The following is a 24,772-nucleotide window of genomic DNA, read 5'->3' as shown; positions in this document are numbered from 1 at the left end:
ATGGCTCTTGCTCATGTGCAAGTACTGAGATCCAGAGTGTGGTTCAGGTGTTTTTATTTACTTCAGCTGTTTACAGTTCAACTTTTCAGCCCTTCCACCACAGATGAGCTCTAGAGATATGGAGAATCTCCATTTTTATATTGCTGTTGTTTGTTTTCCATGTGATTTTATCATCTGCCCAAGGATGTTGGGGCTCTAGAATAAAGCATGAAATACTGAGAGATGTAGCTATAAAACTCGGGATTGCTGTTTTGCTTATTTGTTTTCCTTTATTTTAAGGTGATAAATTTTATAATATCTCCTGTCAAAATCCTCTGTATGCTTCAATGTTAAGTGAAAGCTGTTTATTTTGATTTCTGATGCTAGCAAATAATTCTTTTAAATAACAAATGCTTCCAAATTTCTTGCTTACTACTGCAAGAAGTCTTTGAAAAGGTGCACTGATGTTGTTACTTTTCCTTTAGTAAACTAGAAAGACTTTTGGGGAAAGAATTAGGGGAATCTGTATTTATAGTTGTTCTTAGTGGGAATAGTTGCTAAAGACTATCTACTCTGAACTATGTTGAAGACAATCTCTCAAATACTGCATTTTACACATGTATATATCTAGTTCAATGTAAAAATGACAAAGTTCCTTAGATGTGCTAATTTTGGAGGCAAGTATGTGTCTACAAACATTTTTACTCTTATTTCTGGAAGGTTTTTAAAACTTTCTGTAACTGCTAAGCGTATGAACACTTGCTATGTGTTTTGGCTTCTCAGTGTGAATGAGGACTGGGTTTAGTTCTTCAAAAGTGCTGGAAGGGATGTACAGCTCATTGATTCTGAATGTTGAGCCTAAATATAAACCGATGTTTTAATTTAATTTGTTTGGGAATACTAATTGAGTATATCTGCTCTTAATAAGTTAAATTAGCATATCTTTTTAGGAAGAAAAAAAATCTACTATTGAAACAACCCTGTAACAGTGATGCTTACTCAGCAGTGTTTTTAAGCCTGTGAGTTTTACTGAATCTTCTTTCTCTTCTGCCTCTCTTCTCCAGCACTGAAGCAGTAGCTGGCACTGTAGATGCGCCATGTTTCACACCTGTACTAGACAGAGGCTGAACCTTATCAGGACCTTCTTTCCAGCAGCAGCATCTTGCTACGTGTCTGAATCCCTGCTTGACATTCTTGGTGCCTCTTTGTTAAATTTCCTGCTGGCAGAGAATTTGTATGTAGGGTGCCTGATGCTGCTGTCCCTCTTTCCTAGTTTTGAGTTTTCGTCTGTGTCCTTTTGGTTTTGCAATTCTCTCTTGAAACACATTTTCCTGTAATACAGCTCTGGGCCACTGTTCAAATATGTTTGATCATTAATTGCTTCATAACGTGGCTGTTTCGTCAGTTGCCTTTCAGGAACCCATGTTTTTGGAGATACAAGGCAGCACTTGTGGTTCTGTCATTAAGCTTTGTTAGGAAACAACTACAACAAAAAAGTTACCCTTAAACAGGAATACTTGGAGCTAAGGAAGTGCTTTCCTCTTGATTGTGTTTGATTCTATCCTGGGGGATAGGAAGCACAGGGGGTGGTTTGCTTCCTCAAGGAGGAATAAAGTGGTGAACCTTACCAACCTGGAGTTGCATAGGAAACACAAGGCAATTCAAACCTGGGGGACGTAGCATTTATTATGTATGCAAATCACAAACAGTAATAAACTTTAAGGTCCTAAGGTTTTTTAAATGCTTAGAGGAATAAATATTTTATACTTTTCCCCCTCCTCCCACTGCCATTCTAAGCATCTTAGTGCTCCCATGTTTATAAATGCTTTAGCAGGACCTGGAGTATTTGTATCTAATAGTTTCTTTTTACTCTAAAGATGGAACAGCAGGGTTAGCTCCTTTTCTTCTGTTTCCTGAATCAAGCTTGCAGTAATTGGAGTAATGTGTGGGAATTATTTGAGATGGTCAACCAATTCCACTGAGGACAGTACTGAATTACTTTGGGTGTGTATGAGACAAGGAGGGAATGTAGTGACCACCTTGAAAAGTAGACTTTATTTGCTGCACCATTCAATGCTTCTTTCTCTTTAAATTGCATCAAATTAAACTGATTATAAAAACCTTCTTGCTATATTTGGTATTGTGCTAATTCTAAATTAGCACAAAGTTCCCAGTGAAATCCTCCTCTGATACTGATTCAAGCCACTGTTCTGTGAGGGATTCAGCTGTCTTCAATCCTTTGGGAAAATGGTGTCCTGCTTCATTAGGATAAGAAGCGTTAGGAGCTGTATGACATCTCAAGGGTACCAAACCCTTAAAAAACATTAGAAATTAATCAGAATACATGCAAGCTGCAAAGCTGCCTGATTAGTTCCTATGTGCTTTTTTAAACTATAAAAATAATGTGCGGGTGCTGGCATTGCATGTCTGGAGGACTGTTGAGCTGTGACTGGGATCTAAGGCTCTTTGCTTGATCTCTGTGATGGTTATGTATTTATCCACCTAAGCTTCATTTTCTGAGACTGCTGATTAGTAATATAAGTGTGTGCTGTACTGAATGTCGAAGTATCTCAAACCACAGCTAAACATAAGATGCAATAGGTACCCAGTGTTGTTATTTTTCTTCTGCTGATGCCTTGTCGGCCCCATCTCTGCCAGCCCGGCCGCTGCAGGCTGGAAGGGTCGGGCTGACTGCAGCCCCCTGCCCGCGGCTCCCTGGACTGGCCAGTGACTACTCTGTCCTGCCTAGGGAACAGTCCTGTGGATGAGCTGTATGAAAACTTGTGTGGAGTATATGCGAGCAGGGCCGTTCTGAGGAGAAAGGGGCGGGCGCGTCTTTCCCCTTATCTCCATCTGGAAGCGGGGAGCGGGCCGGGAGCGGCGGCCGCTAGTGAGCGCTGCTCCTCCGCCTGCTGCTCCCGAGCGCTGCCGGCTCCCTGGGAGTCGAGCGCCTTTGGCAGCCCGGCGGTGTTTCAGCTGCGCAGCTTTGATCGCTGCGGATTTATACTCTTCAGGGGGAAACAAATAACATCCGCTTCCTCCGCGTTACACTGCTAAGGCGATCTGCTGCTGCAAGACCTCCCGTGCGGCCGTGCCTCGCGTTAGGTGCGCTCTGCCAAGTCATGTACTGCTCGGTTATTCGAAAGGGAAGTTTAAAACAGTAGCGTAGGCTCTGAAGCGGTGCTTCAGGCGTTTCTATTTCCTGTTTTCTTTAGGATCGATAAAGTGAGGCCAAGGTTGAAGTCTATTTGCTTATAGTACACATCTAAGGCAATTACCTGTACTGTAAAATTAAATACCGGTTTCTGCTCGGTGGGGGAAGGAAAGGCACAAAAGAGTGGTTAAACAGGGAGCTCACCTCCTCCCGTAATCTACAACAAAACTCATTGCATCTTGCAAGATCTCGACAGCAAAAGCGAAAACTGAACGATCTGTTCCTGGCCAGAATACGTTGCTCGTCAGTGGTAACACTTACGTGAACGGCTCTTGTCCTTAGTGTGACTCACCTGGCTCTCCTCGGCTCTTCCTGGACCACTTCCCCTGGAGTGGATCCCGTGCCACCCGCCGAGGCTTCCCTTTGGCATGAGGAGCTGCCATCTCTTACCGACGCGGTATCGGTTTGCGAGCCGCTGAGAGGCTTCTCCCTGCCATCCTGCGGGGATGCAGCTCCCACTGGCTGCGTGGGTCGCCCACGTTGCGCTACGCCAGCCGTCCTCGGTGGGGGCCGGGGGCTGGTGAGTCCAGCTCCCCTTCCTGTCGGCGCCGTTATTGCCGAGGGTTTTGTTCATGTGCCAAAAAAACAGAGATTCTTTTTCTGCAGATCTCCCTGGCAGTGCAATTTTGGTTTCTCACCATCCACTGCCTGCTGATATTCCTTCATGTCTAGCGGAAAGATGCTCTCGCACAGGAACCTTCTGCGATCCCGGGTACCAGTATTTGCGTGCCAGCCGCTGCTAACGGCGATCCTTGGGTGATGTCAAGAGGCTTCCTCCAAGACCCTCATTCCCGTAGCGAATCTGTCCTCACAGTTCTTTGCCCCTTCCCCACCCCTCTCGTCTCCGCCGCAGCGGGGCGTGGAGGGAGCGGGGAGGTCCCACCGCATGCGCCGGCCCCGTGGCCAGCCGGAGCCCCCGGCTGCGAGCAGAGCACGGCCCCCGGCAGAAGCCCTGGGCGCTGCGCAGCACGTCTCCCGTGGGAAGCTCCTCGTGGGCGCGGCGATGTTTTGCCGCAGGGCCGAAGACGAAGGACGGGGCTACGCTGGGCAGCGCCGTCGCCCTGTGCCCGGTGGGCTGGCGGAGAGCGGGGGTCCCTCCCCTGTTCCTCCTCTGCCTTCATCCGACTTTCTCTGGCCGAGCGGCAGGTTTAAAGCCCAGTAGCTCAAGAGTCCGAAAGGCTGCAAACGGGATCGTTGTGCCTCCTCGGGCCGAGAAAACACAGCAGCGAGTCAGTACCTGCCCGGGTGTGGGAGCCGAGAGGCGCACGAGCACTCCCGGGCGCTTGTCCTGCATCCAGGACGTCCAGAGGGCTCCGTGCTTATGGATATTCTAACCGTGCTGCTGCACTGTGAGAGAAACACGCCTTAATGCAACTCCAGCAGTTCCCATCCTACTACAAACCGATCTAGCTCGGTAACTGGCTTCAGTGGGCACACGGAGTGTCATAAAAGAATTGCATAGGCTCTCCTTTAATCACCGGTCTACTCCGCTTGTGTCCTTCCGTCTTGTTCAAAGCGGGAAGGGTCATGATTCGTGCCAGCAAAATCTTACGCTGTGCTTGTGACTCCACAGCAAAAAAAAAAAAAAAAAAGCTCTTGTAGCATTAAACCTGTGTGGCTAAAACAGACCTCGAGAAGTGCGGAATGCAAGGCTTCTCCTGAAATTGCACCCAAGGGAGCACCATCTGCTCTCTCTTGCAAATATTATACTTTTGAACGCATTACCTCTGCTTTCACGGGGTGCGGGTGTGCAGATGATTACTGTCGAGCTGCAGGCAATTTTCTATAAAGCTGCACAGCAAAACACGTTTGTGTTGTGCTACGTTTCCTCAGCAAATACAAACCCATGGTGATGGGAGTGGCTCTCGGTCAGGTTCGGAGACTTCAGTCTCTAAGACTGAAATAGCTTAAATAAAATATTTGTCTTTCTATATGGCCGCTGTTTTCCCTTATGAGATGAGAGTCTGTTTATTGTGAGTGATTAACTGAAATCTTGCAAAAAAGTCCCAGCAGCCTCGGAGCCCCCCCTCCCCCCCCCCCGTCTTGGCTCTGGGGGGGTAAAGAGCTTCGTGACGCCCCTTAGGAAGTCTGCCTTTCCCAAGACTAAAGCCGGGCGCTGGAGGACAGGAGGGATGCTGCTCTTCAAGGGGCGGAGAGGGGCGACCGGACCGGCCGCAACAGATTTGCTCTTTAAGGTGTAAATTCTCAGCTGGGAGAGCACAACTTCATTCGTTCCTACTCCGAAAGGTAGAGGTTGTTGTGGTTTTTGGAAGTGGCAGCTGGAGTTGAAGGGACACCCTCCTCCAGGAGAGTAGTGATGGGTAGCAGAGAAAAAGCCTGAAAACCCTCCAAAGAGTGGAAGTTTGACAATGCGGCTTTTACGGTTTCCTCCCCAGTGCCACCCGAAAGTCCTGCCAGGGAGCGAGCGACCCCCGCAGATCCTGTTGTGCCGGGACAGGAAGGTGGGGTCTCCAATGTGGGGAACACCAGAACAAAGTGAATATGCCTGTCAGTGACGGAGAACGAAGGCTTCCGAGCCCGGCGTTCCCCAGCAAGGCAGGGGCGGGGGCTTCGGGGGGCAGGGCGCAGGCGTGGAGGGGACGTACAGTGAGAGCCGGCCGGGGAGGGTGGTTCAGCATCCTCAGCGCTAACCTGCTGCCGAGGCAGCCCCTGCTCTGCCCCACAGCACGCCCCTGGCTAGGACCCCGCGGCGGAGCTCCGACAGCGGAGGTACTGCCGGCTGCGTGCCACGGCACTGTCCCCACTGGGGAGGGGACGCTGCGCTGGGAAGGCTGGTGTGGGACGCTACATTAAAAGGTGCTCTGAAGGGAAAATAATAATAATGCAGAATGTCTCTTTTATTTCCAACCTACTTTCTACGTTCTTCTCCATAGGAAAGTTACCCTAGATTGTTCTTGCCAGAAAACCACCTTGAAACTAGATCATAGTTTCTTATATTTGGTGCCGATTAGAGACTGAAGGAAAATGATTATCTGTTATTCACTCTGAGACGCTATGGTTCATACTGAAAGAATGCCTTAAGACAACCTTAAAATAAAATTCCATCCTCATAAAGTGTTATTTGAGGTCAAAGGGACCTTTTGGTAGGAATAGGTGGACCTATGCTTAAGGTGCTGGACTAGGACTTACGACCAGCCCTCAGTGCACAGCTGCAGAACTGAGTGATCCCAAAAACGTGTCGGTACTTCTTTGTCCCATATGGGACATAGGTTTTCTTTGCCCTTCTCTGCTGGGACCGGCGGGCGTGATTTTTTCGTCAGCCTCCCAACGGAGGGGAAGACGGTGGGGTGGCTTCGAGCGCACCTTCCCCGACGGAAAGGGAGCCTCCCTCTGCATCTCTCTGCCCCCGTGGGGGAAGCTCCAGGGGCTTTCCCTTTGGACAGAGCCTACGAACAAAGCGGCGGGGCTGACTCTTAGCGAGGTCCTCTCAAGAGCCACAAGCCAGAGACCCTTCGGAACCCCCAAGCAACCCGTTTGCAGAGGCCGGTTTCACTGGGCGGCAGCTGTCGGACTCGACCGACTGCGCTGCACTGGCCTTTGCCTAGTACCGAAAATGAGCCCGCGGCACTGAATCTCTTCCTTCACGGGTGCAGGGTGCACCTCCCCGACGCACGGTGCTCGCCGTGCGGGTGCGGTCGGGGCAGCGGGCGCGGAGCGGAGCCCGGGAGAGCCTCCCCCTGGCACCACCGACCCGGCGACCGCTCCGCAGCCAGAGGGGGAGGCAGGCTCTTGACTTCACTCTTGACTGTAGTGCCAAGAGCCATTCATTCAGCTAGTCGAGACTTTAAAGAAGACCCCTTACCCCACTGCCTCCTTAATACAAGGTGCAAATGGAAAACAGTTCGGCTTCACTTTTTCCCATTTAAATATTATTCTGATTCCCCCGCTCCTAATGAAAATCACTCCTGCCTTTTTTCTTTTTTTTTTTTTTTTTTTGTCTGTGTGTCTGTGTGTCTGTGTATGTGGGAGAGAGAAACTTTTGGAGGGGATTTGTGGTTGTTGGTTTGTTAGGTTTTTTTCTTGTAAACATTTAGCTTGCAGTAGGGATGTCTGCGTGTAGACAGTGAAACAAGGGGAAGAACTGAGGATCGATTCTGACCAGAGAATTTGGCCAGAGATTCAACCAGGGAACCAAAATGACTCTTTCACTTGCTCCAAACACTGCTATAAATGCTCGAAGTGAATCACTTGGTGTTTGGGGATAGACAGTGAGGAATCCTTAGCTTTGCTCATACTTGGTGTCTGTAACAGCTGGCACATGATGGTGACCTCCATACTTCCCTAGGGCTGGTGAGAGATCCCCTTTTCCTTCAGAACATGAAATCTTTAATTTTCTGCTTCTCCCAGAGCACAGCCTCGCTTTTGTTTGAATTTTTCAAAATAGTGTAGAGATGTATTAAAGGTATATCTGCTGTAAAAGAAAAACCAAGCAACTGAATTTTCTGCTGGAAGGCTGTGTGAACCCAGAGTGCCATCACTCCAAACTTGTTCTGAAATATGACAGAGATTCACAATGGGGGAACAAACCAGTTTGTTTCTAGCACTATGTGAAGGTGGCTTTTGTACTCAGTGTAACTGCCTATCGATTTTAATTGGGTAAACTGCTCACATAGATGTAGTGACTCCTGGCAAAGATGTTACTTCTTAGCAGATTGGTATTTGAGGGAAGCAGAGGTCTGCTATTTGTTGTAGCAGGAGCAGGGTGGCTCTTTAAGATATCTGACTTATTACACCCATAAAAAATGATACATTCGAGTTTGCACTGTGCACAGCGGCTTATCTTTGTCATCTGATTCCTCTGTATCTCAGGAGGTTTAAAAGACAAGGGCTCACCCACCTTCCAGGTGAATGAGTAAGCAGGAGTTTTACAGAGTCTGTTTTTGATGCTGAGCCCAGGCAGCGTACCCAGTTCCATGCAGTGCTGCAAAGGTTATTTTGGTTTGCCCCAAGGAACTTCCATTCTCAATTAGCTGCCCACCCACTGTTCTGCCAGTTCCTTATGGAAGAGATCTCTGCCCATGAAGCTTCTGGTGACAACACACTAAAGAGAAGAGCATGGTTTTAAAGCTCTGATGCTCTGAGGCTTTTTTTCCCCCCTCTGTTCACCTCTGAGCAGAGAGGGATGGGTCCTTTGCAAGAACGCAGGGCTGCTAGATCCAGGCTTTGCCTGGGGAAGCTTTCCATTCCCAGGAAGGGTTTAGCTGAAGTTTCAGAAGTTGTGTACAGACTGAGCCAGGCTTCAGCTGAAAAGCTGGGTAGATAATGCCATTGTCAAGCCTCCAGTGGAGCAGTTTGGCCACCTGCTACTCCCTTTGGATGGAAACAGGGTGTTTAGTGGAGGGCTTTTCAGGAAGGGAATATACTTTCAGGTACTCCATCTGAACAGCGTCCTCTAGAGGAGTTAACAGGGTATACCTTTTCCCTAATCAATTGCAGCTAGGATTTAGATTTTTTATATGCTTCATCCTCTTTCTTAGCACTTATTTCACTGTAATTGCCAAAACATGTCCTGTCCACTCTGTGCTGAGGTGAATTCTGAGGACTGGATGTATAGCAGTGGCAGGATATAGCCCTAAAAACCAGCAGCTTGTGCTTCCTGCAGGGAAGTGGCTGTCTATGACAGCCCTTGTAGAGGCAACGTACACCCTCTGCTGCAGTAGAGCGAGTGGAACACTGATCAGCAGGTCCAGGGAAAGAATTCTACTGTGCCTTGGTTTTCAGTAAATGTACTATGAGATACCTAGTGGTATTATGTCTAATCATAGCCTCAAAGCTGTGGTTGCATTTGTTTTGATCACTTTAAAACAAATCTCACAGATATATTTAGTAGAAGAATGTGTAAAGCCCCAACCCCCAAATGGTATTATGTAACCAATACAGTATTTAAGTGCCCCCTGTGTAAACTAAGTGAAAAGCCTGCTATTTGCTTTCTTTGCCTCTGTTGTGTATTGGTCAACCAAAGCCGGGTGCTCTGTTTGCTGTTCTGATTAGTATTTTAAAAGGAAAGATCCATAGGATCATGTTATCCAGACACTGAAAAAGACTTAAACCCCACTCACTAGGCTTAAGAGAGTGGTCTGGGGCTGAGAGCCCTCTCGTGGGCTGCCCAGGGGTATCTATTGCCAGGGGAGCTTGTGCCATTTGAAGGCACACACAATCGAGGATAACAGCCCTGCTCAATGTACTTTGTCCCTTTATTTTGGCGTGTGTGGTGCAGCCATTCCCAGTGGCCTCTGCAGTCTCAGCCATAGGGTTCAGCTGAGCTCAGCAAAGATGAAGGTGTGTTAGTGTAGGGTCAAGGAGATGGTGGGAGCTAGTGGGCCAACTGGGAATATGTTGCTGCTGTTATATCTAGAGCTGATATCATGTGGAAATGAGAGGTGGATATCCTCTTGCTTTGAACCAAGAGAAGTTCATAGGCTTTCCCCCTAATTTACCATTATTGATCTGTCATCAGCTCCTTGCCCAGTTAAATCCTTTATTCAAGGTGCTAGATCTTAGGAGCACAGTGGTTTCCCATTATTGTTATAATCTTTTGCCAAAGAGAGATTCCCCCTTCTCAGTAATGCACCAAAGTGGAAGTAATCACTCTTTTTTCTTCTTGCATTTGTCCTTTCCTGTTTCATTCACTGATTGAAAAATGGCTAAAGAGCAGCCCCCATTTCAACCTCCCCTTTTCCCTGATTGACTCAGCAGCTCCTGGGATAGAGAGAGGAAAGGGGCCTCGAGGTCACAACCTTCACAATCTTCAAAGCCCCTGCCGCTTCCAGCAGCTGTCACAGCTCTCACTGACCATATCCCCAGAAGGTCAGCAAAAAAATAAACACTGGGGCCCGATAGGTCCCCTTCTCATGCAAACTGGCCATTTCCCTCCCCAGCTCCCATTCCATGCATAGATTACACATAGGAGACCCCCTTGGATTTGCACAGAGCTATGCAAGAGCAAAATGCCACAGAAAATAAAAGCAGAAGGTCTTCCTGGGCAGGCAGGGTGGGAAAAAGAAAAGCAGCTTCCTGAGCTCTCCATGCCCACCCACAGGCTGCTGCAGCCATTTTGTGTGCGCAAAGCCTGAAGGTGAAGCTGGGGAGGGGGCTGACTTTTCCCTGGGAGAAAGACTGCAGGGAAGGATTCAGCTTTTGTATCAGCTTGTGCATGTGAGGAACGGAAGAAAGAGAGAACCCAAAAGAAATAGGAAATGAAGCATAAACTGTAAAAGCCTTTTCATCAGGATTAGATTGCATCCCTCTCCAGCCTGCTTTCTGCACTCACCTCTGCAAAAAGTCATGATGAAGCAGAAACAGTGCCAGAGAGAAGCACAGGTTCAAAAGGCCAGAGCAGAAAGGTCCTTTGCTAAAGGAAATACCCCTCCCCAGCCCTGTTTTACAGAAGTATCCATTTCACCATGGCCACTAATAATCAAAGGGCTATTTCCTGGCCTTCTCAGCACAGCTCCCAGATGCAAAACGCTATTATCATCTCCATTATTGCAAACCCTTCCCCTCCCGCCCCACACTTGCTTCCCTACCCGTGCTCCCCCGTTGCTGAACCCCGCACTAGGGCACGACTCAAGCCCGTTTTTCAGGCTCCACAGTGAAGGAAGATGCTCGTTTCCTATTCGCATTTTCGGTCTCTCCCCACAAAGACCAAACGGGTGAAAAGCACACCGAACCACAGCGCAAAAACCCGTCGAGGGGATTTTTATCTGCGAGGGGCTGCCGACCTGCAAGAAGCCCCTCTAGGAAGAAAAGCAGCAACAGGGGACTTGGGGTCACTTTATTTATTTGGTGTTGGCCGCGTACAGCAGAGGGGCTGCCCCAGGCAGCGCGGACGGAGCCGGCGGGGCGGGAAGCGGCGGCGGCCGCAGGCCCGGGGCGAGCGGTGCGCGGAGCCGCTCACCTTGCCCTGTCCCTGCGCGCACACTCACCGCCGCTGCGTGTTGAAACAAAGAAAGTTGCACAACCAAAGTCCGTCCGTCAGAGTGGTATGTGTGTCCCCCATCCCCCTGTTAAGGTGGCTCTCGGGGGGGGGGGGGGGGGGGCGGGACGTCCCGTCCCCGCATGCTGTCACCGGCTCGTCCCCGGCTCTCGCCGCTCCCCAGCGCACTGACGCCCTTTCATTATTGCACTGCTCGCTGCGACCGTGACAGTAGTGCAACAGGGAAAGAGGGGCAGCCCGCCCGGTGGTCCCAGCGCTGGCCCAGCAGCTGCAGTAGCCCTCGGCCTGCAGCCCGGCTGCCGGGCTGAGGGCACGAAGGGAGAGCCTGAGTGGGGTGGGGAGGTCCTAGCTTTGTCTCCGAGCTGGCCGCTTCTCACTGGAATGATGCGGGGGGGGCAGCCGGGGAGGGGAGGAGGAGGGTTTAAACCGAGGGCAGCGGCAGGGTCAGCCGTACAATGGGGAGGGAGGGGGCACGGCCCCGCCGTATGGCTCGGGGCCCTCCCCCGCACACCCCCGGACTGGCAAGGCGAGCCCGGTCGCCGCGGGGAGACGCGCGGCAGCGGCCCCGCGGCGCCCGGGGACCTGGACGGAAAGCCCCGCGGCAGCGGCTGCTCCGCCGCGCCCTGATCCGGCCCTCAGTCCCCTCCCACCACCCCTTTCCCTGGGCCCCTGAGGTCCCGAAAGGGACCGGGGGGACCACCTGAAATGGAAGGCAGGGCCACCCACTCGGCCATCCCGGCTGCTGTCAGCCCCCAGCTGATCCTCACAAAGCGGAGAGGAGATTTAACACCCCCATCCCTGCTCCGTTCCCACGTACCTCAGAGAGCAGCTCTTGGGAAGGGCCGGAGGCAGCGCCCGGCCCCGCTGCGCCGCCCGACCCCGGAACAGCCCCGGCTGCGGGACCCGGCTGCGGAGCCCGGCGGGCCGCGCTCACCAGGCAGAAGCATGAGCTTTGTTTCGAGGAGGTTATTGGGATTAGAGCCCCGGCCTCTTTGTGCTGTGCTCTGCTTCGCATCGCACTCGTTTTCGGGCTGGGATCAGGCACGGAAACAGCAAGTATGGCAATGTATCTCCTCCCATCCCTTGGTGGGTGTTTACATCAGTATGTAATATAGGCACCCTTCAAATGTCTCGGGACTCATAGTATTTTAAAAAGGAGCCCTGATGGGTTTCTCTGGTTTCAATCACTGCTGATGTGTTTTAAACACGAGGCCGTTTTGAATCCTGTGTGATAGCATCAGAAATATACCCATTACTCACAACCTGAGTCACCAGAATAGCACGATTATTTGTCACAAATAACATCTCTGCACAATTACTCGCCTATCTAACAACGGTCAGCATTTCACAACTTTTCCCTTAACTCGGTGGGCACATGGGATTAGTTTTTCCTGATGTGGCTTTCTTCTCTCCGTGAAGAATAACCCTCAAAAGAAAAGACCCTATAAGCAATATTGCACTACTACCCTGATCACAAAAGCAGAGGCAATATTGATAGGGTCTCATCCTTAAGGTTAGGAAGCTGGATAATGTGTCTTGCGGCAGGTGACTGGAGGGAGCTTCATTCCATGCCTGCAAATGGGGAAGGGGTAAAAAGTTAGAAAGCTGTGCACTGCCCTATGGATGACAGCCCCATGTGCTCCTGAGAGAGTGAGGATGCAGGAACGGAGTAAATCTCTGACCCACAGAATCTGTGTATGGGTGCTATCCCTTTCTCCCAGGACATTTTTAGCTCCAGAACAGATTTTTCCCTCCATCCCCAGTTCTCACATTCTTCTGTGCAAATTTCTCTCCTTTATTAATAGCCTCAGTCAATTAGCTGCCTAGCTGTTAGAGGCTGGGAAGCGTTATTTATTTGATTAACTGATAGTTGTATTTTGAACCTCTTAGTAACAGGCGTCAAGCCTTCAGAGAACTTCCTTTCTAGGGCTTTCCTACTTGGAGAGCCCAGTGTTTTAAAATACCCCTCCCTTCACTGGAAATCACAGGATTAAGTACACACCAAAAATTAGAAAGTGAAACAGGATCTCCAGGGCTGGCTCTCCAGCACTGACTTCACATTTATGCACACAGATTAAACAGTGTTTGGAGACGCACACGTGTTTTGCCCTAGCTTGTTTTGTTTGGCTTTTTCTTCTCTTCCCCCTCCCCAGCACCTTTTCTGTCCTAGGCTGGAAGGCACAATCTTCAACTGCGGCTGGCTTAGTGCTGAACACACTAACAGCCACAGAAATGATCCCCAGGGAAGAGCTGAGATACCTCCGACTTCAGGGCTGCTTTGCCAGCTAGACTCTTCCTCTGCACTCTGGCTCCCAGTTAACCTGCCCCAGTACATTTGTCACATAGGAACACTTGAGAGTCCAGAGGAAGGAAGCTTCATTCCCAGGCCATCCCAAACCAGGTCATGATTTTGACACATTAAGCTTCTCTTTCCTCAGTCTGCTTTCCAGTGGATTAAATAAGAGTGTAATGGAGAGACAATCCCCTAATTCATGGATTCTTGGCTAATTTATCCATGCCACATTTATCTGGTCTTTGCCATTAGAGGTTCCTGGCTTTTAGCATGCTGGTGAGGCAGCCTTGCATCCCCTTTGATGTTGCCTGACATGCCAAAGAAAGAGGAGCTGGGCAAGCTCCATTCAATGTTTGGTTTTTTCTAATGCCTGATAAACAAAATCTCTAATCTGTTCCAATCCCTTCCTCTCCCCATCCTTCGTGATGCCTGGGGAAGAAAACAGGTATGTTTTTTCCACATTATTTGTATTAAATCTTTGCTCACACTAATTAGAAGGCTATATTCAGAGATTGCTGAAAGCAGCTCAGAATTGAGTTTTATCAAACTTCTGTGTTCTTGTTACCTTGGCAAAACCTCAGGTTTAATCCTGCCACTACTTCCCAACAATCCCTGCAACCTAGACATCCAGTTGGACTGAGAACATTAAAAAAGATGCAACTAGGCTCAGCCTTACCTTTCCATCTATTCTCATCCGGTGTCTATTTTGTTTATTGTTTACCATGTCTTTTCCACTCTTCAGCCTCGATGTTATCTCAAACAAGACTTAGACTTAATACACACAATTTAACTTCTCCAATGGCCCAAGAGACAAACCCACTGGCAAGTTTACAGTGGAAACACACAATCTGCACATCAAGTGATGTTACTAATGCATGGATAGTGGGGGGGGGAAGCACGATTTGATGACTTCCTCACAACTTAAGTACTTCAGTAGTTGCAGAAGCTACAACTGGCACGGGAGGGTAAGAGATGTAATTAGAAACCTCAGCCTCAAGTTAAGTTCCAAGCAAAGGCAATTAAGTTACTTTATGCTTCTGGATCTGTGCTGAGAGCCTAGATGTGTCTCAAAAATGTCCTTATCTCTAAGTGGTGTATTGGCACAGGCCTCCCCACACCTTGCCTTTTTTTTTTTTTAAACAAAACAGGAAAAATAAAAGACTGAATCAGCCTCCACTATTATTCCAGTAATATTCCTCTGAGTTTGCAAATAATATGCAAAGCCTGGGTTGCACTATGTCCTATAGCAGGGAGACTTTCTGGAATGTATATGGGGGTTATTTTAAAATAAACGTTTAAACACGAGATTATGAAATGCATGCTATTTATACACCAGGAGGCTCAGCATCTCTAGATATGTTTAGAAACCTCTCTTGCCTTTAATCACAGTTAGAGAAACTAAATGGAAATGTCACCCAGACTGGTATGGAAATAGCATTTTATATGTTGCTCAATAATGGAAGCTTTTTATTTGGCAGTGCGTATGGGGAATCTTACTTTAGCGAGCCACTGCTATGTGTTTAAGTCCCCTTTTTCTGATGTTAGCAGACAAATAGACTGAAGTGTCCTTACAATGAAGCCTTGGGATAAATGAAGTAGTGAGCTGAGTCTCTGGAGCTGAGAGGCCTCTGGTCCTTGTGAGATCAGACCTTGCCTTCCCTGGTTTAGCTTAGGGAGCCATTTCCCCTTCCCTTTGTTGCTGTTTTGTTTGCTTGTTTCTCTTGTGGTTAAAGATGTCACTCGGGGCAAGCAGGTTTTTTAAATTTTCATCTCAGTTGCAATCTCACAAAACATAGAAGGGCACAAAGCTTTGTCCAGCCTTGCTTCCCTGGTCACTGCCAGTTCTCTAGCCTGAGGAAAGGAGACCATTTAAAAGCCATCTTGCAATTAAATACATTATATAGTCTGCAATATATTTTCTGCAGTGGAATTGACACTATTACCAAAGGCCAGAGCAAACACTTTGGAAACAGCTGTAGGCTGAGAGTTGATTTAGAGTTTTCCATCCTATTTAATAATTTTATCATTGTTTTAAAACTGGGAAGTGTTGCCTTTTTAATTCCTTCTTTTTTTTTTAAGAGAGAGGAAAAAATTCTTAGCATTCCAGTCCTGGCTCCTTAAGTCTATCTAGCAAGTTTGTACAAATCTGTCCAGAGAAAAAGGGGATTCTTGCTTCCATGCAAGAGTCAACTTGTCCAGGTGTGAGAGACTTGAGAGAGTAAGGGTTGATAATCCTCTCTGAAAACATCACCTTTCCAAGTGCATTTCACCCACCAAGCTCACAGATTCTGTCACCCACAGCCACTTACCAATACATTCCCCTTCTCCTGAAATCAGGAGGGATTACACTCCAGAATGTCCTGCCATTTGATTCTTGCTTATAATATTTAGTTTGTGGGTTTCAATAACCCTTTTCTCAGCAGCAGTATTTCCTCGGCTGGCAGAACCCAGACCTGCGTCAGTGAGCTCCATTAAAAGGAATGACAGAGCTCCTTAAACAGCCCAGACTTTGTAACCCCACAATACGGCTTTTCTGCATGGTGTTTACCAGTGCTCTGCTGTCTGATGGGAAAAAAAAAAAAAAAAAGACGACTTATGGTTCTAAATGCAGGAGGAAAATAGGGCTAAATACTATCACCCTGGAAGTGCCGATCCCACTGCTGGCCCTGCGTGTACAGGGCAAGTGAAAGGCCTTGTAGTTTCCTTGCCTGGGGAAGAGCGTACGTGGGGCTAATCTTGGGGTCCCCCAAGTAACTCTTTCCCCCATGGCAAGGGACAGACTCCCCTCAGCACCACACACCCCACCTGCCCACAAAGCCCCCATCCCCAAGCCTGCAGGGGCAGAGGTTCGATTTCTAGCTGGGGCCCAGCCCAAGTGTGCACAGCCGGGCCAGTGGCACAACAGGAGGGGAAGAGGCACCTCCTGCCCCCGCCCGGCCACCTCCCTTCACCAAACCACCCAAGAGCGGCCAGAGCAGGAGCGACCTTAACAGAGATCTAGCACTCAATTCAATGACTCAAAAAGTCCCCCTGAAAAAAAAATCCCTCTGAAAACTTAAACCATCTGATTTCACTTTCCGCTCCAATTGGTTGTGTAGCCAGGGCACAGGTCTGGCCTCCTCCACTACACTAATACCCTATGTGTGCTGCCTCCACAGAGGAGGGGTTCTTTTAACAAGTTTATGCAACAACAGGATGGAAGCTCTGCCGGAGCCCTTCCCCCCGCAGCCCGACCTGATTCCCCGCATTCCTCCCGCGCCCTCCCCCTCCGACCCAACTGGAGACAAACTCTGGCATCTCCACACACATGCAAATGGTTTCCCTTGCACAAATACAGACTCCTGAAGGGGCCTTTGCTTCCGAATCCCCCCCTCTTTTTTTTTTCTTTCCTCCACTGCTTTTTTTTTTCCCTGTTACATTCCTCAGCCAGGCAGGGTTAAAAAAAAAAAAAAAAGTGGGGAAGGGAGGGTTTGGAATGTGTAATCTCCATCCCAGGCCCAAATCTGCAGGGAACCTCGTCCTCTCCCCTCACACGCCTGGGGCCTGCCTTCCCAAGAGCTGGCACTCAGTGAAGAGCATTCGTGAGCTCCATAGCCCCAGCAGGAGCCAGGAGGCCTCAGAAGGTTGTCCCTTTCCCTCTGCAAATGGGATTTGGTCCTTGTCATGGCACAGGCCTTTCCTTGTATCACACGCCTCAAATTCCCCCCACGCCCAAGGGAGGTTTTCAAGTGTAGTGACCATATTATTTTTAAAGACATAACTTCATACAGGAAAACAACTGTGCATCTATTCCCCCTGTGATTTCTCCACCTCCAAACAAGGCAGGCTCACATGTCTGAGAGGCCATCTTACAGCCCTGCATCAGCCCCACCAGGGCTTTCACTAGCACTTGTTTTTGCTCACTGATGGGCTCCATGAGCACACACACACACAGAGAACAAAGCATTGCCCTGCTCCAGGGTGGCTTCCAGCTTCTCACTGGTCCACTCTCCTTCTCTTCCTGCCTGGTCAGGGGCAGGAAAGGGCCCTTTATGCTTTCACTCTGGTCACTCTTGTGCTCCTTTTGATGATGTGAGGGGAAGACACCCCCCAGCAAAGCCCTTACAGATTTTGCTCTCTCCTACCTATTAATTGATCAAGATTTAGAAGGAGGAAGAGGGGAAAGTGTCAAAGGTAAACAGGTCTCCCTGTTCTTTAATGCATACCAAAATGGACACCGTACTACAATGCAGAGATGGACAAAAAGAAAAGCTCTGGAGAAAGGGAGCCGTGCCGGCTCAGGTTACCTCCACTGAGGCCTGGGAGTACACCACATGGGCCACCAGCACTGTGCCTCCGGATCAGGCATGGAGGCTTAGCCTTCTCCTCTGGGCGTGAGAGGGAGACAGGCTTCAGCTCCCCCCAGAAACAGAGGGATTGAAAAGGTGTCTTTTGTTTGCTCCCCTGTTCATTGAAGAATTGGAGTTATTGAGGATTCGGCTTCCCCTCATCCCTCTAAAATGGGACACGCTCCCCTCCTCAGGATGTGGTCCTCCATTTTCTGCCTCCCCATGGCTCACTCACCAGCACACCCCAGCATGGCTTGGGATGTGCTGTGCAATCTGAAAGCACTCGTTTACCTAGATTTGATTTCCAGTATGACGGCTCTCCCCACCCCCACCCTTTGCTCCCAAGGTAACAGCTCAAGGCTTCAAGAAAAAAAAGAGAGAGGAAGGTCCCATCCCCCAGCCCTCCAAACCCCTTTCTTAGCAGCTGCAAGGGAAAATACCACATCTGCCTCCAACTACACCACGAGTGACAGTCACCATCATATTGTTATTTAAAGATCAATTCTGAATGCAGTCTTCCTGTTTCTAGGCCTACATCATCCCCACGTCTCTCAGCCTCGCTCCCCGTTGATATTAGGAAGTGCAGGGAAAGATTGTCTTTCATATCCAAATTGATTATCATTTAGGTATCTTATGCTATTTTTTAAAATGAAAATGAAGGTATCAATATTGCTTTAATCTTAACAATAATTTCTCTAAAAGTGAAATATGATGGAACTTGAAAAATACATCAATAGGAAGCAAAAATTAAATAGTGTGTAAATACATGTATATATATTAAATCACTGAATTCTTTATACAACAGTAACATCCTTAGGTTCATAAAACTCTAATTTTTAGAGCAGAAGCAAGAAAATATTCAAAGCTGGTCAAGATATTTTTAAAGGTGGTGATTGCTCTGAAGGAGGACAAGAGGGCTTTAAAATGTGAATAGGCCAGCTTTTTATTTTACAACTTGGACACACAAACCCAGGCTAGTGGCAGAAAGGGCAATCCATTTTGTACACTGAAGCAGTCAAAATGGGGAACAAAACCCAAGGAATTTCCATACACACCACTCAACCCAAACACAAAATAAACAAACACACGGGTAGGGATTTTTTAGGCAATTTCTACATGATCTTGGCATTTTAATGCTAGTTCGAGCCTTTGTGGTAGAGGGAAGAAATCAGAGTAGGAGGCTGGTTCCCTACTAAAATGCATTAAATAACTACAGAATGCCATAATGTCAAGGGTTGTGTGTGCAACAGTAACTGATCATAAAGGATGTATTAGGACTGGAACCAAATGCTTTGACAATATTATTGCACTGCTTTATTTGTGCAGACAGTAGTGCAACATTGTCAGAGCCAGCGATACCAGCAGCCGCTGTCACGTTCTGCACAGCTGTCCCTGCATCCTTTTGTAAGGGACTGTTACATTACAGTGTTAACCACAATAACGTTTTTATGTTTAGCCTCAATAAAACTCTGCATGACAAAGTTTATTTGCAATTGTAATTAGACAAGGTAAAAAAAAAAAACCAAAAAACAACAAACCCCAAAAAGTTAGTTTAAAAAATGATAGAGAGAAAAAAAGGGAGAGAGATAGAAAAAGACCACTGTTAGTATGGCTTGTTAAACAAACCATTCAAGTCTTGTGCTACATGCCCAGTATATCTAGGCACGATATGTTATAAAGGTTTTATACGATAAAATATTTTTCTGCAGTAATGGAGAATAAAACAACAAGGGACATAATTCGGCATCCCCAAATGTATGTGTTTCCATAAGCCCCAAATTGGTCAGTCAGTGAATATGAACTACACAATTTAAACAAATCACAGAAAGTGCCAACCCTTTCCAGTGCCTTCAGAAGTTTTCTTAATTGTGCTGTGATTTTATGATGGTTGACCAATACAGATGAAAAAAGCTGGGAGGGGGGTGTATACATATAGAATGGTATACATACACAGTGCTTTGATTTGCTATGAGAAATGTTACAAATCAGATGAAACTTAGGTATAAAAATACCTAGTGCCTGTGCTTGAATCTCACATGCATCTGTGTGTCACCACTCAAAAATCACAGTATAAACACCACAGATTCTTAGAAACAAATCATCAGCACTAAATCCCTATAGACATTGATAAGGGACCACCTTGAACGTAAGGGGGAAAGTTTCTCTAAGAGGAAAAACTATAAAGAAATCATTATAAAATTTCAATGTAGATATTGTATGGAAGTCTGTAGAAATTAATAATTAATTACTCACAAGCTATTGGTAAACAAAGCAGGTAATGTGATGCCTTGAAAGCTCCCAGCAATGTTTGGAGCTTATGTTTTAAATAGGATGTGTTTAAATTATTCCAGCCCATTTGTATAGACAGACACATCAAAATGTATAACCAGAATCTCTCTCCTTATTTAAAACCACTCTCACATTTATAAAACCTTATTTCACATACGTGCATAGATACACTGGAGGAGGCATCTATTTTAGGGTTGTTGCCCACTCTGAAGAGGGTGGGCTGCTAAAGGGGGTCATGTTTCTGCCAGCCAATGCCCTTTTAATATTGCACTGCTCATCATAATTGCCAGTAGTACAACAGAAAAAGGGCTCTGGACAACAGCATACTTCAGAGACTTTCCAAAATAAGTGATAAATCAGTTAGAAACTTCTCCAAGTGATGGCCTTCTGTGCATGATTTACTCTAAAACAGATTCGTTACATTCAAAAAAAAGGAGTTTCTTCAACAACCACATTGAAACAATGTCATTCTTTAAAATTAGATTTTAATATTTCACAAATGCATTTTGAATTAACTTCAGCAAGAGTTTAGATAAGGTTGCTTTAGGGACTTTTTTTCCCTTACCAATTACAAATTTACTGCATTAGAGCATGTGAAAGCAAATACCAGAATAGGGATTGTCCTCCTTGCATTTTAGCACCCCAGTATTTTACAAAAGTAGATGTATGAACTAAATATTAAGGACACAATAAGTTAATATCCTTTTTTCTTGTCTTTATCTGAATCAGCTGCTAAAATATTTGGTATTTATGACATATATGCTTCTAGTAGCTTAAATTTTTCACTTCTAATTGCTAAGGAAGTCTTGCTATTTCACACAGGCATCTAAGCAAGGTTTCAACACAACTGCAATTCAGCAGTGAGACCTTTAAAAATCACCTACTTGTACCATGAAAACATTACTATTATAATTTTTCCTTTTTCAAAAGAATATATGGGTGGTAAGGAGAAAACATCAGTTAATCATTAAAAATCAAAGATTCCAAATAATTTTAGCAATAAGTAACATTTAAAAGTCAACTCGTTAGTCTTTAGGCTTAAACTGTTTACCATTTACTTAAAGCTGGAAAATATAACTATTTGTTAAATAAGAATCACTTGAGAAATTATAAAATTCTTTTATTTCAAACAATGCAAAGGATTTCTATGCAAAGAAATCCAGACTTTGGATTGAAAGAAAACAACTTTCCATGAACTGTATAGACAAGTAAGAACTGTACTAAATGCTAAAATGAATTAAACTGATTTGGTTGTGGGGGAATTTGGGCTGAGTGAGAAAATGCACTACATGAACTGCAGTTGTCACTTTATCATAGTAGTACTAACTAAAAGCTAATTGATTTGGAAATGTCCCAGCCCAGTTAGAATCTTAAATTGTATCATTCTTATTTTATTATTACATTTTAGTTTTTCCTCCTTTTTTTTTTTTTTTAACAATAATTTATCCCTAATGCAGAAACCTAGGCTAGTTTGGAGATGTTTTAAAAAAAAAAAAAAAGGAAAAAAGAAAGAAGGAAAGAAAAAGAAAAGAAAAAGAAAACTAGAAGAGTGTACGTTAAACTTTGGGAAGTGGGGTTTTTTTTAATTCCAGAGTCCCAGGTTTGTGTTTGAGGGTACGAGCTTTCCTTACACAACTCGAAGACCACACACTGGAGGGAAACGGAGCGGAATTGGGGCAAAGTGCAAGAATGCCAAAGAAACACTTTAGGCTGCACACCCTGGTTTATTGCAAAAACTCTGGACTATTTAAGCAAAGTATTAGTTTTACGAGATTTATATATTAAGCCAATATAAATACTGGCTGGAGATAGCATGTGACTTACTGCCTTGCTCTTTGGGGGGCTTTAGCCAAAAAAAAAAAAAAAAAAAGAGGGAGCTTCCAAGACAGGATCTTTTAGCAAAGCAATTCTACATGCTATCTAGAGAGTAGGAGTTTTGCTACGTTTAAAATTGGGAATAGCATTTTGCAGGAGGAGCGCTGTGGCACAATGAGAGCGGGCAGCACCCGCGAATCCTCCCGTGAAACAGCCCTCAGCGCGGGCTGGGGGTGGGGAGGGAGCGCGCCTGGCCCCGGCGACAAGAATTTCATTCGTGGGGTCCCACTCCATTTCTAAGGACTGTTTGCATGGGTGAAACGGTTGAGAGAGGAAGACGGTTAAAAAGAAAAAAAAGCTCACCACTATCTAGAGATTTCCAGCCCTGCCCGCCGGCATTGCTTCTCCCGGCGCTACTCCGCGCTCGGCGCACGGGCGATGCGCCCCGCGCTGTCCCCGCTCCCCGCTCCGCTGCCGGCGGGCACAGCCGCCCCTTCCCCACTCCTGCCGCTCCCAAGTTTTATCCCCAGCCCCGCTGCCGCCCTCGGCGGCTCCGCCCGCCCGCTCCTTTCAACACCTCGCATCGATCGCACGACAGAACGCAAACCGACCAGCCAAACTTCACTCGGGGAACCGCCGCACTTACAATGCGAGAGGAAAAGCCTCCCGCACCGCGGAGAAACCTCTCCGGGGAGCGCAGCCGGGGGAGCCTCCTCACGGGAGGAGGACGAGGGGCGCCGCCGTCCCGCGGCTCCCTCCGCCCTCGCCTCGCCCCGCGCTCCCCGCCAGGTCCCCCCGCCCCTGCCCTCTCTGCTCCGGGCGGGGGGCGCCCCCGGCCTCCCGTCCCGCCGCCGCTCGCCCCGCGGGCCATTGTCAGCGCCGCGCCCCTCGCGCCCCCTCGGGCCCGCGCTCCCGCCATTTTCGCCCGGGCGGGCGGATGCGGCCGTGGGCGGCGGCGGGGTCGGCGGGCCCCGGTCCCCGCGCGGTACCTGCGGCACGGGAGAGAACGAGGGGTCCCCGCGCCGCGGGGGGGAAAGTTGCCAAAAGAAGCGCAAAAGAGGTGGCGGGAGCGGCGCGGCTCCGCGCCCCTCTAAACACCTCGCCCGCCTCCCGCCGCCGCCGCCCCGGGCGCGCCAGGGCGCCGATCCCTCATCGATCGGAACGTGGGCAAATCCTCCGGTACCAACCTCATGGCCTCCCCGCTCCAGCCTCCATCTTTGACTAGTTGACATTCAGCTCCTGCCTGACCAGCTCCTCATTAGCATACCCGCCCGCCATTGGCTCGCCCCTGCGCTAGTCTTTGCCACCGTTTCCGCCATTGGCTGCCGGGGAGGATATTTAAAAATATTACCCCTCCGCCCATTGGCTGCCCCGTGCCGACGTCACGGCACGCTCTTTATTTTAACAATGAATGCACAAACACATTCTTCCATTCACAAATTTTTTTTTCCAGTAGTTTGCCCGCCTTTTCTCCAACTACATTTTCATTGAATTTTTTGTTTCAACTGAGGGGGTCCCCGGTTGTAAACAGATAAATCAAAGGCGAGCAGAGGGGGGACCTGAGCAAATATTATTTTCTCTCTCTTTCTCTCTTTTGTTCGGCGGTGCTGTGTTGGGGGAACAAAACTGATCCCCAGCCGTCCCGGATCGGAGGAGTGTGGTCGGGGGGGAGGGTGCCTTGCCCAAGAGGTTGCAGCTATTTTGTGTCTATTTCGGTTTCAAAGCTGGACATATTTCCCGCAATTAGAAAAGCGACCACTGCCCGGGCTAAACAAACCGCTAAATTAGTCAAGTTTAGAATAGTAATTATTGCTGTGGGTGAGGAGCGTTCCCTGGGGGGCTCCGTGGGTGCGTGCCCACGGGGGAGCTGCTCCGCTCCCTCCTGGAGCGGCGTGGACGGCCACGCTCCCCTCCCGCTCGTCCCGCAGCCGCGGGCTGAGCCAAGCAGGGGATTTAATTGTGACCGATTGGAACACACCAGGTCACTCCAGTGCACTTTCATGACAAGAGCTTTTCCTTTTGTACACGCCGTTGAGTTGAAATCAGGCGATATCAAAGTTTACAGGCTAGGGAGGTGAGGTTTCCAGCATTTCTCTTGTCCTGCAAATACAAAACACAGGAATCATTGAAACATTCATCAACAAAGACTGAGAGAGTATTGAGAGACAGTCCTTCTCACAGGGAAAGGTCTTGGTGAGTCTCTCTTTTGGAAAGGTTTCTGCTGTATTGTTAACTAACAAACAACTGTACAGTTATTTCCCCTTCCAAATACATAGTTCCTCAGTTCTTCAACAGTCGATTTCAACAGATGTTTGTAAAATGAAAATGTTTCCATACACCAGTGAGACAAACCAGCAAAGGAACTGGGTGAGCTGCGAAATAGCAATAAACTTTTGTACACTTTTGTGGGGATAAAGAGGTTTTTTTCCCCTTCAACTGTATTTGCTGGCATTTTACGAAGTTACCTGTCTTTTTTTGGGGGGGAAAAGAAGTATATTTCTTTCTAAATTGTTGCATTATTTAATTTTAAAATATCCTTTCCTTTCATTTGTTCACTACCTTCATACCAAATCCAACCCCAAAATATAACTTTTGTCGGTATGAACTAGAATTTTACATTATACAAAAAGGATATTAGCTATTTTTAAAAATAAACTAAACTTCCTTTGTATCTATTCTTTGGCTTGTGAGTTGGTTCTGATTTGGATATTTTCTCCATATATGTATTCATGTATGTGTGTAGCCCCCCATGCACAAACATTGAACCCAAGTTGTAAATGCTGGATCTGGGTACTAATGGGTGGGGACTTGGAGCAGTGGATCTCTGGCAGTGTTTTTGGAGATGGGAGAGAAGGGCAGTGGGCTGTGAAATCACACATTCCTGTCCAATGGAGCTG

General features: G+C 47.6%; 1 protein-coding gene and 1 long non-coding RNA gene across 2 annotated transcripts in view; one reads left to right on the top strand and one right to left on the bottom strand.

Moving 5' to 3' along the window:
- The window catches only part of TOP3B (DNA topoisomerase III beta), a 90,634-nt gene that overhangs the window by 4,960 nt on the left and 60,902 nt on the right, over positions 1–24,772 (top strand). The window lies entirely within an intron of this gene.
- Positions 1,648–7,144, bottom strand: LOC135424264 (uncharacterized). Its single transcript, XR_010435134.1, has 2 exons — positions 3,486–7,144; positions 1,648–2,292 (listed from the first exon to the last, which is right to left on the bottom strand). It is a non-coding gene; the product is annotated as an uncharacterized LOC135424264 (long non-coding RNA).

Source organism: Pseudopipra pipra, chromosome 18, assembly GCF_036250125.1.
Source record: "Pseudopipra pipra isolate bDixPip1 chromosome 18, bDixPip1.hap1, whole genome shotgun sequence".
In the NCBI taxonomy this organism is placed as follows: Eukaryota; Metazoa; Chordata; class Aves; order Passeriformes; family Pipridae; genus Pseudopipra; species Pseudopipra pipra.
Note: the sequence above shows the minus strand (reverse complement) of the source record. Positions and strands in the feature narration are given on the sequence as shown.